This window comes from Neophocaena asiaeorientalis, unplaced genomic scaffold (genome assembly GCF_003031525.2).
Source record: "Neophocaena asiaeorientalis asiaeorientalis breed wild unplaced genomic scaffold, Neophocaena_asiaeorientalis_V1.1 scaffold420, whole genome shotgun sequence".
NCBI classification, from domain to species: domain Eukaryota; kingdom Metazoa; phylum Chordata; class Mammalia; order Artiodactyla; family Phocoenidae; genus Neophocaena; species Neophocaena asiaeorientalis.
The window spans coordinates 2,869,268-2,883,872 of NW_020172770.1; positions in this window are offsets into that span (position 1 = coordinate 2,869,268).

Consider the following 14,605-nt stretch of genomic DNA (forward strand, 5'->3'; position numbering starts at 1 on the left):
GGGGGGGAGGGGAGGGAGGGAGGGAAAGGAAAAGGAAGGAACAAAAACAATAAGAAATATATCCATTACAGACCTGAAAGTTGGCTGTGCTTGCAGAAAAGACAGTGGATATAATTTGCCCAATTCATATCTGTTTAACTTTGAGCATAACATAAAGAATAGAGTTCTCTGGTTATTTAGTGATGAATTTAATAGGAAAATGCATTGTTTTCTTGCACAGTAAACTTTTAATAACTTTGGAGAGTGTATTGGTAATTCATAGAGGCAGCAACTCTCATTAAAATCTGTTTTTAATAGAATTATCATGTACTTGAAATGGTATGATAGATTATCATCTTCAGTAGTATTATTTTAAGTAAGAGTTATATGACCAAAAATATCAGTAAGGCTCGTTCTCTGAGACCATAGGAAAACCAAGTCAGTATCCCCATAACTACATCATATTGATCCTTCATTTGATTTAGGGAGAAAGAAGACAAATATGTTAGTGAAAGAGAGACAAATGAGTAGTGTGCCTGGCCAATTCCTGACTCATTTACAAAGGAAGCTAATGCAACTCTTTTACTCATTTATGGGAAATATGATAGATCTGCTTATATAATTTATGCCTTCTCTCAGATTTTGTGCACCCCACTAATTGTCTCTTCCTTTCTCTTCTCTACTTTTTGCTCAGATATTTGGCAGTTATTATACTTTTTGGAGATTTTTTTTTTTCTTTTTAGGATGTTAGTATCAATCTTTTGCCTACATCTAAACAGCATACCTATAAGGAAGATCTCATTTTTAGCCTTAATATTTGCAAATTACTTGAGAAGTAATATAAGGGAAGATTAAGCATTCACCCACATATGTCACTGTAGTTTTAACATTTTACTTCAAATTGCATAATCAAAGCCTATCACTATATTTTGCTGCATAGAGTTAAAAATAGCAAATTGATTGTTTTAAATGGATTTTTCTTTATCTTGGAGCTTTGGTGCGATAAATTATTTTAAGTAATGTTAATTTTGACTGGAATTGTAAATCATAGTTTTCTAAGTTAAATACACTTTAAAACTTTAGTTTTAAATTTCAGGATCTATACATAATATTGTGAAGTTTCTGGTGTGAACAAAGACACACACAGAAACACACACAAAACTTAAAAGTTTATAGACATCAAAAGTGTGCTTTAACAAATATGTGTAAATTAGTTCAAAATGTGTAGATTAATTTGCTTTGAAATACATTTGTGTTTAAAATTTAATGTGAATAATGCTTAGCTTGATTGCGTATTGTGTTTTGCTTAGTACAAACATTCGAATTAGCATATTAAACTGAACCCAAGCTTTTAACTAGGAAAGACTATGCAAACATAATTCCTAAATTTGTTGAAATAAATGCACTGTTAACACAAATTTCTAAGAAACTCATATACAATATAGTTTATATTTTTGTTGAAGTTAATCTAGACCAGTGCTTCTCAAAATTCATTGTACATATATGAATTTGATAAAAGCAGAATGTAACTCAGTCTGTGTGGGATAGGACCTGAGATTCTGTCTTTTTAAGGAACATGCATGTGGTGCTGCCACTGATATTCTATGTACCATGCTTTGACAAGCAAGAATCTAGTTCGCAGACCATATGAGAAAGATATATTTGATTCTTTGGATTAAAATTTCAAGAAAAATACTTCTTTTGCATGATCTAATATATGGATTATATATTCTAAATCCTCCCTTCTAGACTGCCTTTCAGAAAGGTCTAGATGTGGTAACCTCTGAAGAGGTATAGGCAACATATGCACATGAGATTACTAACTTCTCTCTGCCTCTGCTTAGTGAATTTGTTTTTGGTTTTGAAAAATATAGGGTTAATCTGATCCTGGGTTTTAGGATTTAGGAGGCAGTTGACTACTATAGTTAAAATTGCTGTCAGCCATAGACACAGGTTTCAACTTCAGCTAACCATATTTAAGCAAGCATAAACATTGAGAGTCACGGTAGTGCTTCCAGCCAAATTAGAAATAGAGTTTAACAGTTAGTATCTCAACAGGACTAAACTTGACAGAGAATATGGGGAATTTGCTTTGACAGAGCAAGCTTTGGAATTTTATGTTTGTGGTTTATCACAATCATAATCATTCTTACACCATACAAAGAAGATGATTTTAGTAGATGTGTTAAATTTGAAGTTATAATTAATATGTAGGATTTTTTCATTTTTTGCTTTGTCATTTGGTTTTTTAATGAAGAGACAAAACATCCAGGGTTCTTCATACAAGAATTCTTGATAAAAATGGTGAGAAGTTTCTTTCATGATACCTAACAAGAAGACAATATATTTAATAAATTTCATTTGATTATAGTAATTTACATTTGTTCATTGGTCAAGTTAATGAAGACATACTTGGTCATTTTACTAGAATTCACAGACCTGTTCTGTGAACCAAAGTGAGACACAGTTTATTCTAATTAATCATTTAAGCAATGGATTTTCTTCCAATATGACTGGATTTAAAGAGATCCTATATATTAGCACTATATATATATAAAATTATATATAATATTATAATCCTGTATATTATGTATATGATTATATATAAAACTTATGTTGTATGAGAAATATTTAGCACGTTGACAAAAATATTGCTACTTGAGACTATAGTTAGGTCTCACTCAATAATGTTATTTCAAAATAATAGCTCTTTGAGAGATTAACAATGAAATGAACAGTAGAGCAGAGCAGAAATGTGCAGATCATTGACCTACTTACCAGGCCTATGTGACTTAATTGTTAGTAAAAATATGTCAGTAAAAATGCTAACATAGCTGGGAAAAAATGGATGTTCTTGTGGAGAGTTGGTCAGTGACAAAATCTTAGATAAAGGAGAGTAACTGGGATAAACTTTGTCAGCACCCACCCATGTCTCTTGGATAGAATCTTAATCGATAACATGAAGACTCTGCACGTAGATATTCTTTCTCCTCTCCTCCATTCCCGCTCCTCTTCCACCCACCCTCCTGTTCATGAGGCTGTCTTAACTGTGAGATGGATGATGACTCTCCTAGCTTGCTGTCACTGAGCATTTGATACACCTGACTCTTTTATATTGATTCTTTGCAAAACAAGGGCATTTTTGTCCAGCCTCCCCTTGTAGATCTGACTAAAACAGAAAATACACAATTCACATGGACTTGAGTATTTTAGGTCTTGTGACAACTTTTATTTTTTATTCTGAAATAACAAGTAGATATTACAGTGTTCCATGTGGAAATCCCAGATTAGGTGCTAGGCTTTGAATACCTGCATGTAACTGAACACGTAAAGTGTCTTTGAATTCCTTGTTCAAATTGTGCGATATATATATCAGAAGTGCAATTAAAATTATTATTTTTTATGATATACCTTCCATTTTAATAAATACAAAATTACAGAGTCTTGTGTCAGTACTGGCTTTATTTGTATAATGAGAAGCCACCAACTTAGAGGCTTTTTTTTATAAGGAGCATCCAGAATATCTATGCATATCTATACTGTTATGAAAATAGCTAAAATAATCAGAATGTTTAATATACAAGTTTTTAACATATGCACAAAATACTTTCTACATTTTGTTTTTTTTTCCCATACACTATCAAAAAGTAAAATTGTATCCTGCTTTACAAGACACAAAAAGTTAATGAAGACACAATTGACATAACTAAATTATAGCAAAAAACTTATTCAATATATGTGGTGTTCTAATAAAGTCACATTTTATATTATATTTTAATATAATCAGGAAAACTTAAAGTGAATTAAAGTAGCTGGGGAAAAAATGATGCAAGAAAGCAGGGATTTTATGTTCAGTGAAGAAGGTAAACCCAGTAAAGGTTTATACAGTCATTAAACTTTTAAGGTTTGGGGAACTTTAAAGAAGTGGTCTGTTTTATTCCTCCTCCTGTTGTTGTTGTTAATTTAGAGGGTTGGTCTCCATTCTGTTGAAAAAGAATTGGACACATGAAATAAAATTGTAGAGAACTTCTGCTCATAAACTCTGTCAACACTCTAAAAGCGGATGGGTGATAAAATTGGGGGATGCTCTAATTCCACTCACCATTTCATAATAGCAGACTGTGATATGAAAACAATTGCACTTATATAATAGTAAGATGGAAAGGGTCATTTAATTGAAACTGGAAAACAAACCACAAAGAGTAATAGCCCAAAGTAAGGTTAGGAACCCATTGCATTCTATCCACAGAACAGTTGACTTTCTGCTTTTATACATCAGTCTCATGAGCTTGGTCAATATCTGGTCCTGAGACATGGACACACTCTGTATGTGCTAACAAAATCAGGTTCCTGTATCTACAGTACTGAGGGGCAGACCTTTAACTAGAGCAAATTTGCTAAAGTAATTAATACCATCCTAGAGGGCTCCTCCTGTAGACTAGCCATTTTGCTAGTCTAACACAGGAAACATAACCTCTATGCATTACTGTATTGGTTGAATTCTTATTTGAAATTTAGGTGTTCACTTTCCAGAGGTACCATTGATTTGGAGATATATTGGCTCCTTTGAATATAAAGTGTGGAACATTACCTTTTACTTATGAATAATGCTATATATTATAACTAAATATATAGTTGAACCAGAGCAAGAATTGAAATTTCAATGATTGTAAGGTGAAATATTTTAAATACAGACACAAACTGATGACTGACATTTAGAAGAATTCATTGATTCTTAAAAACTCTATGAGGGCAGTTTTCAGGGTTTATTTTGTAGGCTTAAGATAGTTGCAGTAATGATAAGTATAATTAACAAGAAACATGATAGAAGGTACATGACTGAGACTACGGTGAAACAAAGAAATAAGTGGAATTTGGGATAAGGTAAAATGGAATAAAAAATAACCTTGTATTTTAAAAAGTGTATATTTTGTGTAAATATATATGTGTATGTATACATATGTACAAATTTATAACACACTTTTTGTATTATATTATTGGGAAACTTATTAAACTAAAAAAGTTTAACACCTTTATATATCAATTATATATAAATTTTCTCAAGAATCAAACCTTCAAGAAAAATGCTTTTAAGTATGGCTAGTAATGACAACAAGTAAAAAAGGTTTTTGTTAAGAAAAGAGTTCGAATCAGAAAGGAATGGGTAATAATTATAATTACACATTTTTGTTCCATTTCATTTAAAACCCATATTCTGAGGGAAAACATAGGACTCAATTTTTTTTTTTTTCCCCCATACGCGGGCCTCTCAGTGTTGTGGCCTCTCCCGTTGCGGAGCACAGGCTCTGGATGTGCAGGTTCAACGGCCATGGCTCACAGACCTAGCCTCTCTGCGGCATGTGGGATCTTCCTGGACCGGGGCACAAACCCGTGTCCCCTGCATTGGCAGGCAGACTCCCAACCACTGCGCCACCAGGGAAGCCCAGGACTCAAATTTTTGGTAGGGAAGCAGGGCAGACAATATTTGTCTTCCCTTCTTTCAGCCCTATATGTCGGCAACATCTCATCTGATCTCTGGGAAACTTCCATTTCTAAATTTTACTGAGAAATATTAATCTTATCTGAAAAGCTTTTGAGAGAAAATGTAGTACAGCATCATGTATTCTAGAATATGTCAGCCTTAGCCAAAAAAAAAAAAAAAATCATCCAATTAGATTCAACTGGCGTAACATGCCATTTCTTAAATGTATTATTCTTATGTTAGAAGAGTTGAAAAGAAAGCTCTCTACCTTAAATCTCAAGAACCTTTCACTTAAGGTTCATCACTATGCTAAGGAAAAGTAGATATGGAGCAAGCCCTGAAGAACATCACCCCTAGGGGGCATCTGGGTATGACATATATCCCATGGTCAGTTCACTGTACCAGGTAATAGAGACACAAGAGCTTAAGTAGAGGATGAGTTTAAAACAACAACAACAACTGATTTTGCACATTAACATAGAAAATCTGGCAATAAGTAACATCAGTGACCAAGGTAGTTAGGATGGTTGACTTTGGGAGAGGACTGGGCTGGCTGACTCTTAGTGATAACAACAACAATAAGAATAACATTGGCAGCACCATTTTTTTGAAACTGTTATATCTGGCCATGTATTAGCTTTTCAATATTACATCTTATAATTCTCACCAGAAACATACAAGCTAAGTATTATTATTTACAGTTTAGAAATAAATTTAGTAATCTTCCAAAGACACAGTTCTAGTAAGATTAAGTAAGTAGCAGATTTCGGATTTGAACCCAGCTGAGTCAGATTACAATGTCTTCTGTTTATTTGTTTTAGGTTATGGACTGTAGCACCTTAAAAGCCAGAGCATAAGTAAATCTTTATCATTTTATTCTAGACATAAATTTGATTCGACCATACCAAAATTGATATACTGTGGAATGTTTTGATGCATGAAAACCTAAGAAGAGAAACTCTTAAACTATCTAATGATTATATCTGAAATACTTATAAAGAAATGAGATGATAAAAGGTAAAGAAAAATGCTATGGAATGTCAGCAAGAAAGCTAAGAAACTGTAGTAGAAAAGAATATTTAATGAGACAACTTCAGTATTTTCAAGATACCATTATCCTGTTCATTAGATTTCAAACTAAATTTAGATTTACACAATTAAACAGTCCTAAGTAATTTTAATGAGGCAGTGTCATACTTTTTATACTTTCACATCATAATATAAAAATATGATTTCTTAGAATGGTAGAGTATTAGAGTGTTTAAGAACACAGAATCTGGATTCTGATTGCCTGAGTGCAAATTTGGGCTTTGCCACCAGAAGCAAATGAATTAGTTGACCAGTCCTCAGTTTTTCCTTTTAATGAATGGGGCATAACAACAGTATCTAGCTCATAGGGTGGTTTGAAGAATTTGATAGAATAAGCACTTGCTCCTATAATTGACACATAGTAAATGCTCAATGAAATTTCACTATTAGTTTTTGTAATTATATTTTAACTTGCTTATACAGTGAGGCTGGAACTGCTTAGCATGACATACAACTCCTATATTTATATTTACAATGTAATCTTCTTCTGAGTTCTTCAAAACTTTTTTTTGTTTCTTAGCACAAAATATCCTTTCATCTCTTTCTCCTCTACCTGGAATTATTTTTCTCTTTTTTCACTCTGTAGACACATACTCATTCTGTACCAGACTCAAGTGCAACTTCTTCCTAGTGCCTTCTTCACCTTGTCCACACATTGCCTGAGTTTTAGTTTCTTCTCTGTATATACAATATTGTACTTACTTCAATTATGGTAGCTATTTAGAAAACTAAAATCTTGTCAGGTTGGAAAAATAACTTGGTAAAGATTTTTTTCTTCTTTATTGTTTTAAAGCCAATGATAAGAAAGTCTCCAGCCTCTTTCCCATAGTCCTTTGCAATAGGTAAACAAATTTAGGTCACCAAAGCAGTAGATAAATTGAGGAGATAGATGATGGGAAGCATTATTTCTGAGCTTTACTTAGTGCTATGATTTACTCTTAAACAAGGCCTACCATATCTATATTGAAAAGATTCATTTTAGATGAGTTGCCAAAAGTCTCTGAGAAACCTGAAGTATACTTTCTAAATATGTCTTATTTATATGTTACCTGTATTCTGCAGCTGTGAATAGAAAGTATAGAAAAGAAAACTGGCGTAAATGAGGCCAGGCCAAGTTGATGTCTCTCCGCAAAATTCTTAAAAGACAAAACTACAGGGTCTTCTCTGGTGGTGCAGTGGTTAAGAATCTGCCTGCCAGTGCAGGGGATATGCATTTGATCCCTGTTTCGGGAAGATCCCACATGCTGCAGAGCAACTAAGACACAACCACTGAGCCTACTCTTTACACTCTAGAGCCTGCGAGCCACAACTACTGAGCCCATGCTCCACAACTACTGAAGCCCATGCACCCTAGAGCCCACGTGCTGCAACTACTGAGCCCACACACTGCAACTACTGAGCCCACACACTGCAACTACTGAGCCCATGTACTGCAACTACTGAAGCCCACTCAACTAGAGCCTGTGCTCTGCAACAAGAGAAGCCACTGCAATGAGAAGCCCATGCACCACGATGAAGAGTACACCACAACTAGAGAAAGCCCACATGCAGCAATGAAGACCCAATGCGCCAAAAATAAAAAAGAAAGGAAAAAAAAGAGACAAAAATAGAACCAAATTTCCAGAATGTACAGCAAATTCATTTACTATGTCGATGAAAACCCACAGAAGAACATTGCACCATGAATTTTGTTAAATCTTCTTTATGGTATTATATTTTTATAGGAGGTTGTACCATATAGGAGGTAGCATCCTCCTATAAAATACAATAAAGTGTAATGTCTGTAAGGCACAAATATGAAAATATAATCAAAACAAAAAAAAAACCCTTTAATTAGAGTGGCGGTGATAGAAGTCATTGTACAGAATTGGAAGGTTTTATTATCACATATAAATTGACATAATAAAATTTATTATTGCCTTAAAAAAGGGCAAATATGATGAAATTTTCTGATTTCTTAGTGATGAATAGAGAGACAGCAATAAGTACTATAAGCAAAAATGAAATTGTCAACACCTATTTTAACAGTTTTTCAAGCCTCAAATTGCAGAATGCAATTTGGGGGCTGTGTGTTTCTGGCGCAGGTCGCTGTCGTATGGAACAGCTGTTTGGTTATATAAACTTACCATTTGACATCGACAATGAAATGCTGAGACTGATGTTTAAATTTCTTTCAACACACTGTATAATAAACTGAGATATTAGAAGTCCTACTGACTTAGCAGAATCATTCTAATGATGTTTTTGTATCTTCGATGCTCAATTTGCCATCTAACTATTATTTTTACTTTTCATCTGGCTGGAAAATCAAGGAAAATTTCAGTGAAAGTTATGTAGCATTTATCTAGAAGTGTTCTTTAGTTTCTAGTGTCTCCAGTCAATGTTGGGAATGAGAACTTGCTTACCGATGTAGGTAATCTTATTAGTATAGTTTTGATGGTTTAAAAAAATGGTAAAACTAGGTTAATTAGTAAAATTGTGAAGTCGTTATAGTTTTTACCATTAACACCACACATCTCCCAGAATTTCTTATTTCTTCAGCCTTTGCTACCCATTTGTGCTTTTGTCCTTCAAGAAAACCAAACAATTTGTAGTGTTAAAGTTTCTCCTGTTGGGGAAAGTAAAAGGCACCTCAAATATGCGTGTTATTTTTTTAGTCTCATTGCTACTTCTCAAACTTTATTCTTCTGTACATGATTGCCAAAGAGATTTTTGGTGTCTTTTGTCTATATCTCTTATCTCTCTAACACTGGTACTCCATCTCCAGGTAGAAAATATGATTATGACTCAATTGTAGTATATTTCCCAAAGTAAATAATATATAACTAGTATTTATCATTTTCCTATGTTTCCTTTTATTTTTGTGCAACAATTTTCTTTCCTATCACCACCTCATTTCTTCTCTTCTTAATTGCTTTTGTTATCGATGCTGATATCAGATGACAGATATTAGAAGATGATAAATGCTAGAGTTTTTTCAGTGTAACATTTTGCTAATTCACATATTAATTGGATATTAAATTATTCAAAATTGACTGAAAATTTTCTATATACAATATAACCCTCATGAAGAAAAGGTAAATTTAAGTTTTGACACTATCTGGGTAAGTTTTCAAAGTTTGCAAGTCTTTACTAGCTTGGAGGGACTCATAATTTTAATTAACATACTCCTCTTAGATTTTTTTCCACTCTACCTTATCCCATCTTTCTTTGTATTTTTATTTTTTGGAATCATGGACTGTGATATTTGTTCATTGGTTTGTCAGTTTTTATTCATAATGTCTACAATCTCTTATGCCATTAATTATATATCTTTATCTCATAAGTCATATACTCTTACAGAAATCCAGTAGATTTGAAAGTATTCAAAAAGCATTTTTGTGATTTCCTTGCATTTATAAATACCATGATTCTCATGTTGAAATGCTAAATACTGTAGTTCCATAACTAAAATGTTAAAACTTGTTTTCCCATGTGCTTTAACTCACTTTTATTTAAGTTTTTTCAATTCTATTAAACTGTAATATAAAATGTGACTTCATTAGGACATCACATTTATTGAATATACTTTTACTAAAATTTAGGTTTGCTGACTTGTCTCTTTAACTTGTGTCATATAAAGCAGGACACAATTTTAGTTTTTGATAAAGTATTTAGGAAGAGAAACCAAAACTTAAAAACCATTTTGTGCATAGCTATTTCCTTAATAGTGTAAAAGATATTCTGGATGCTTCTTATAAGAATAGTCTCTAATTCAGTGGCTTCTCATTATACAAATAAAGCCAATACTGAGACAAGTCTTTTTAATGTCCTATTTATGAAAATGGAAGATATATTGTTTGAGAGATGAGGTAAGACAAAAAGAGCTATTCAAAAAGATGTTCATCCTTTTACAATATCTACTATTTAAGTGAGAAAATTTATAACGCCAGTCATAATACACAGTGTTGACTGGCATTGCTAAGTATATACTGGCTGTGTTAGTCAGGATTGTCCTGCTGGAATAAACAAATCCAAAATTTGATCAGGTACATTGTGGGCAACCCTGTCTAGGCAGTGATCTCAGAATCTAGGGCCTTTCTCTCATGAGACTCCCCTTTCTCTCAGTCTTTTGTGTTCAGTAGTGTGAGTAGGGAGGACACATGAGAGGGGGTGAGAGATATTATAAGGTGTGGCATGCCTGTGGCACAAATCATTTTCACCTACCAGGTCTCATCTATAAACATGAGGACTGGGAAAGGTAGTCATTTTGCTTCCGCAAATGGAAAAATTTAAAAATTTTTAAAAATCATACCATCGGAAGGGGACTGATTTTTGCATTTGGGGATGTTTTGCTAAGAAATACCCACTTAGTTGCAAATAGACCCAAATAATTTTATGTAAGAAGTTGTATAAATTGTTTTCCTCAGAAACTTGAGCAGTGTGCTGATATATTCTTCCCATTCTCACCCACATCATCAATGAGCTATCCTAACTGCCAGCCTTCTCAAGATGGCAGCCCAGAGGGAACAGTGCACCTCCCCAAGATGGCAGCTTCTGGGGATGATTGTGGAGGCCACAGTCCAGGGAGTGGTTACAGTGAAAGCTGAATCTTTGGCCACAAAATTCTCCTGCCCTGTTCCAGCTGTGCAGGAGGGTGGTGAACCCCATGTCCTAAGCCCAATATATCAAGGCATCTTACTGTGGCTCAGTACATAATACTTTGTGAGGATTGAGGAGACAGCCCTCAAGAAAGGCCACTTCACTTAGGCCATCTGACGATTGCTCTGGCATGAGCTGATAAAGACCAGGCCTTCAGTTTGGATATGAAACAAATAAGGGAAGCGTAGCAATCACAATGGATGACAGATCTAGGTTTCATAGAAGTCTTGGCATGGTTGGAACAATGGAGAACTCTAACAAGGTTTACTCTAATAGGAGTAAACTGGTTTTCACTTGAGTCTAAAAAAAGTCAAATTGCATGACCTTAAGTAGGGAGCAGAGGCGCTCAACCTAGCAGCAGATTCTATAAAGGAGATTTAGGGGATTTTGTTCACAGTATGCTGAAGCCATCTCATAGTGACTGTGCCATAAGCTTTATGAACTGGTGTAAATATAAGATGAAGGACATGGAGGGGAAATGTGATAGCCCTGCTTGATTCTTCAGTGGTCAGGCTACTTCTGAAGAATGGAGACAGAAGTTAGAATCACACTAGTGAGCCATATTTGGAAGACTGGGAATGTTTTTCTTGAAGAAGAAAAGTTGCAGGGAACATGAACTATCTTGAAATGTTTGAATGCTTGTCATATGAAAGAAGGTATTAATAGATTTGCTCTGGGTGGAAACTAAAGGAGGATATGTTTTGCTAACCTGAAGGTAGAACTTTTAGACTCTGAGCATACTGGTGATGAAGTAAACTAATTCTAGAGGTCATAAGCTGCTCATCATTAATTGTTCAAATAGGATGTTGTAAAGGAAGTTCAAGCATTGGAAGATTGTTGGGCAAATGACCTTTAGGGCTCCTTTCAGCCCTGAAAGTTCCCATGATCCATTGATTCAGGTACAACTCACCTGGGCCCTTACTTAAGGAAAATTTCTTTTGCTGCTCCATAATTAGCTGGTAGGACTAATTTAGTTCAGTAAACATTTTTTTTAAAGCTCACCCTGTATGATATCTTATACTGCATATTGGAAGTACAGACACTGTCCCTAATCTTTAAGAGCCAAACCAGAGAACCCTGCAAACTGATACATCACTGTGTAGTAGGGTATGTCTTGTGATAGAGGATAGAAAAGAGAATCAAGGAGAGGAAAGCAAGAAAGGGTTACATGGAAGGAACATTTGGCCTGGGTTTGTATGGTGAATGAGACCAAATAACAAGAGAACACACTTGTATTAGGATTTTGAGATTTAATTTAGGGAGATATACTGGATTCAGTGATATCTAGCTCTATATGCTTTAGCTTTTCTACATTAGATCTCAGTTTTGACCGTTGGAGTACAGGATGATGACACTAAGGTCAAACAAATTCCTCAAGCACTGTTTTCAGGAGTTAGGCCTTCTGAGGCATCTACATTTAAATATGTGCAGTTAATTGTATGTCAACTATACCTCAATAAAGCTGTGAAGATAAACAAAAATACCCTTTAAAACACCATTATTCCTGACTATCAAATTTACCTCTAGCTACCAATATTTATAAATAAAAGATTTTTGCCAATTCTAAAAAAAATAAATAAAATGGGTATAGTATTGCATGTTTCTTTCCTGATGAGAATGATTCAGGAAAAGAAGAGAAATTGATGACTCAAGAGAAAAAGGGAGATAATCAAGCTTGTCATGTTACACTACAATAGCAAAGTCACACTTTCCGTTATTCCTGTAAAAGCAGGGATCATTAATATTTTTCACATATCATGTCTCTAACGTTCAAAGCAGAGAAGCAGAGGCCCAGAGCACAAATGCTCTGTCTTATCAATCAAGAATTCCCTATGAGATAAAGGGCCACAGCATCATCAACACCCTTAGGTATCTGCCTCTGACTTTCAAAAATAAATACGTCTATCCCCACTCTTACTTCCCATTTTCTTATTTCAGTGGAATAAGTGTCTTTCCTTCTACCCAAAGATAATCCTTTGTTTTGCAGATCTGTTCAAAAACAGCTAACTCAAATTGTTTTCCATTCTTTTCAACCAAAACAGCATCAACAAGGACACACTGGAAACATATTTTACAATTGAAGAATGAATGAATCTAAACAAATTTCTCACCACCTATTGTGTGTGCTTTAGACAGTGAAATAATGATATCAAAACATAAAAGTAAGCATGTGTGCATATGCACACCATTTTTTTTATCATCTAGTCCTTAATTTTTCAGAAACCTCAATTGCAAAGTATAAACAAATTACTGATGTTAACTTCATTGAACTAAAAATTAATTTATGTCAGAAGCAATCATTTGTTTGTGATAACAGACTTTAGCAGGGACCAAGGAGCAAAAATCAACCAAATTCTGCTACAACAATGTGTTTCTTAATGTTCTGCCATTGCAATAACCCCACCAGATATTTGTTATTTGTTGCCTTGTTGTTGGATTTGTTTGTTCCTGAATTCTCATCATACATCCCAGTGCCACTGTTGTCATGGATAATCTCTAAATGATTGGCAGAGCATAGGCCATGTGACTGTTCTCTAGTTGATAAGGAATAGGAAGAGGATTATTCTCCTACTTTCAGTTTTCATAAAAATAATTTATGATAAAACTTTACTTAATACATGTTAGGGGATAAAAACAAACCTGACCATTGATTTGAAATCTGTGTTGAAGTAAAAACAAATCCTTTAGTTACACGAACTTCTGAAAACATGCAAAGTATCCAGTGAAGTTAGATGAACCCATACTGAAGTTTTGTCTCCATCAGTGTTTTTGTTTCTTTAACAGAACCCATCATGAAGTAGATTGCCAAATTTACTTCTTGGAAGATATGCCCAAAAGCATAATTATCATCCAGTGCACATTTCTTTGGGAGTAAGACAAAAAAAAAAAGCAATAAGCAATGTCTGTAGTTTTTCTAATTTTGTTACTAGACATGCCTGATACTTGGTTTTACATTTCTCAGTTACAGTAGCTTTCTACTAGTGGAAGGATTATCTCAAGTCAGCACTAGATGTGCTCAAATACTGTAAAATCTCCAAAACCCTTTTGAAAACATGAATTTTTGAATTTACTTGATTTTTCAAGATTTTCTCTGTCATTATCTAGCTTTTGGGAGTTGGTCAAGTTCTCTAATTCCTCAGTCTTCATCTATAAAATTGTTACAATAATACCTCACTTCCAGCATCAAACTTTATATTAAACATAAAAAGCATAAGTATAAGTAATTTGGGTGGAACTATTCAATATCTGTACAAATTATAGATGTTATTTAGAAAATTATGTTTATTTCTTCAGAGAGAGTAGTTTTAGAAAGCAGTGTTAGGTTATGGGAAAAAAAACTAAATGGCTAGAATTCTTCATGTAGTACAAATTATAATAAAGAAGGAATCTAATTTGAGAAATATAGTAAATAAT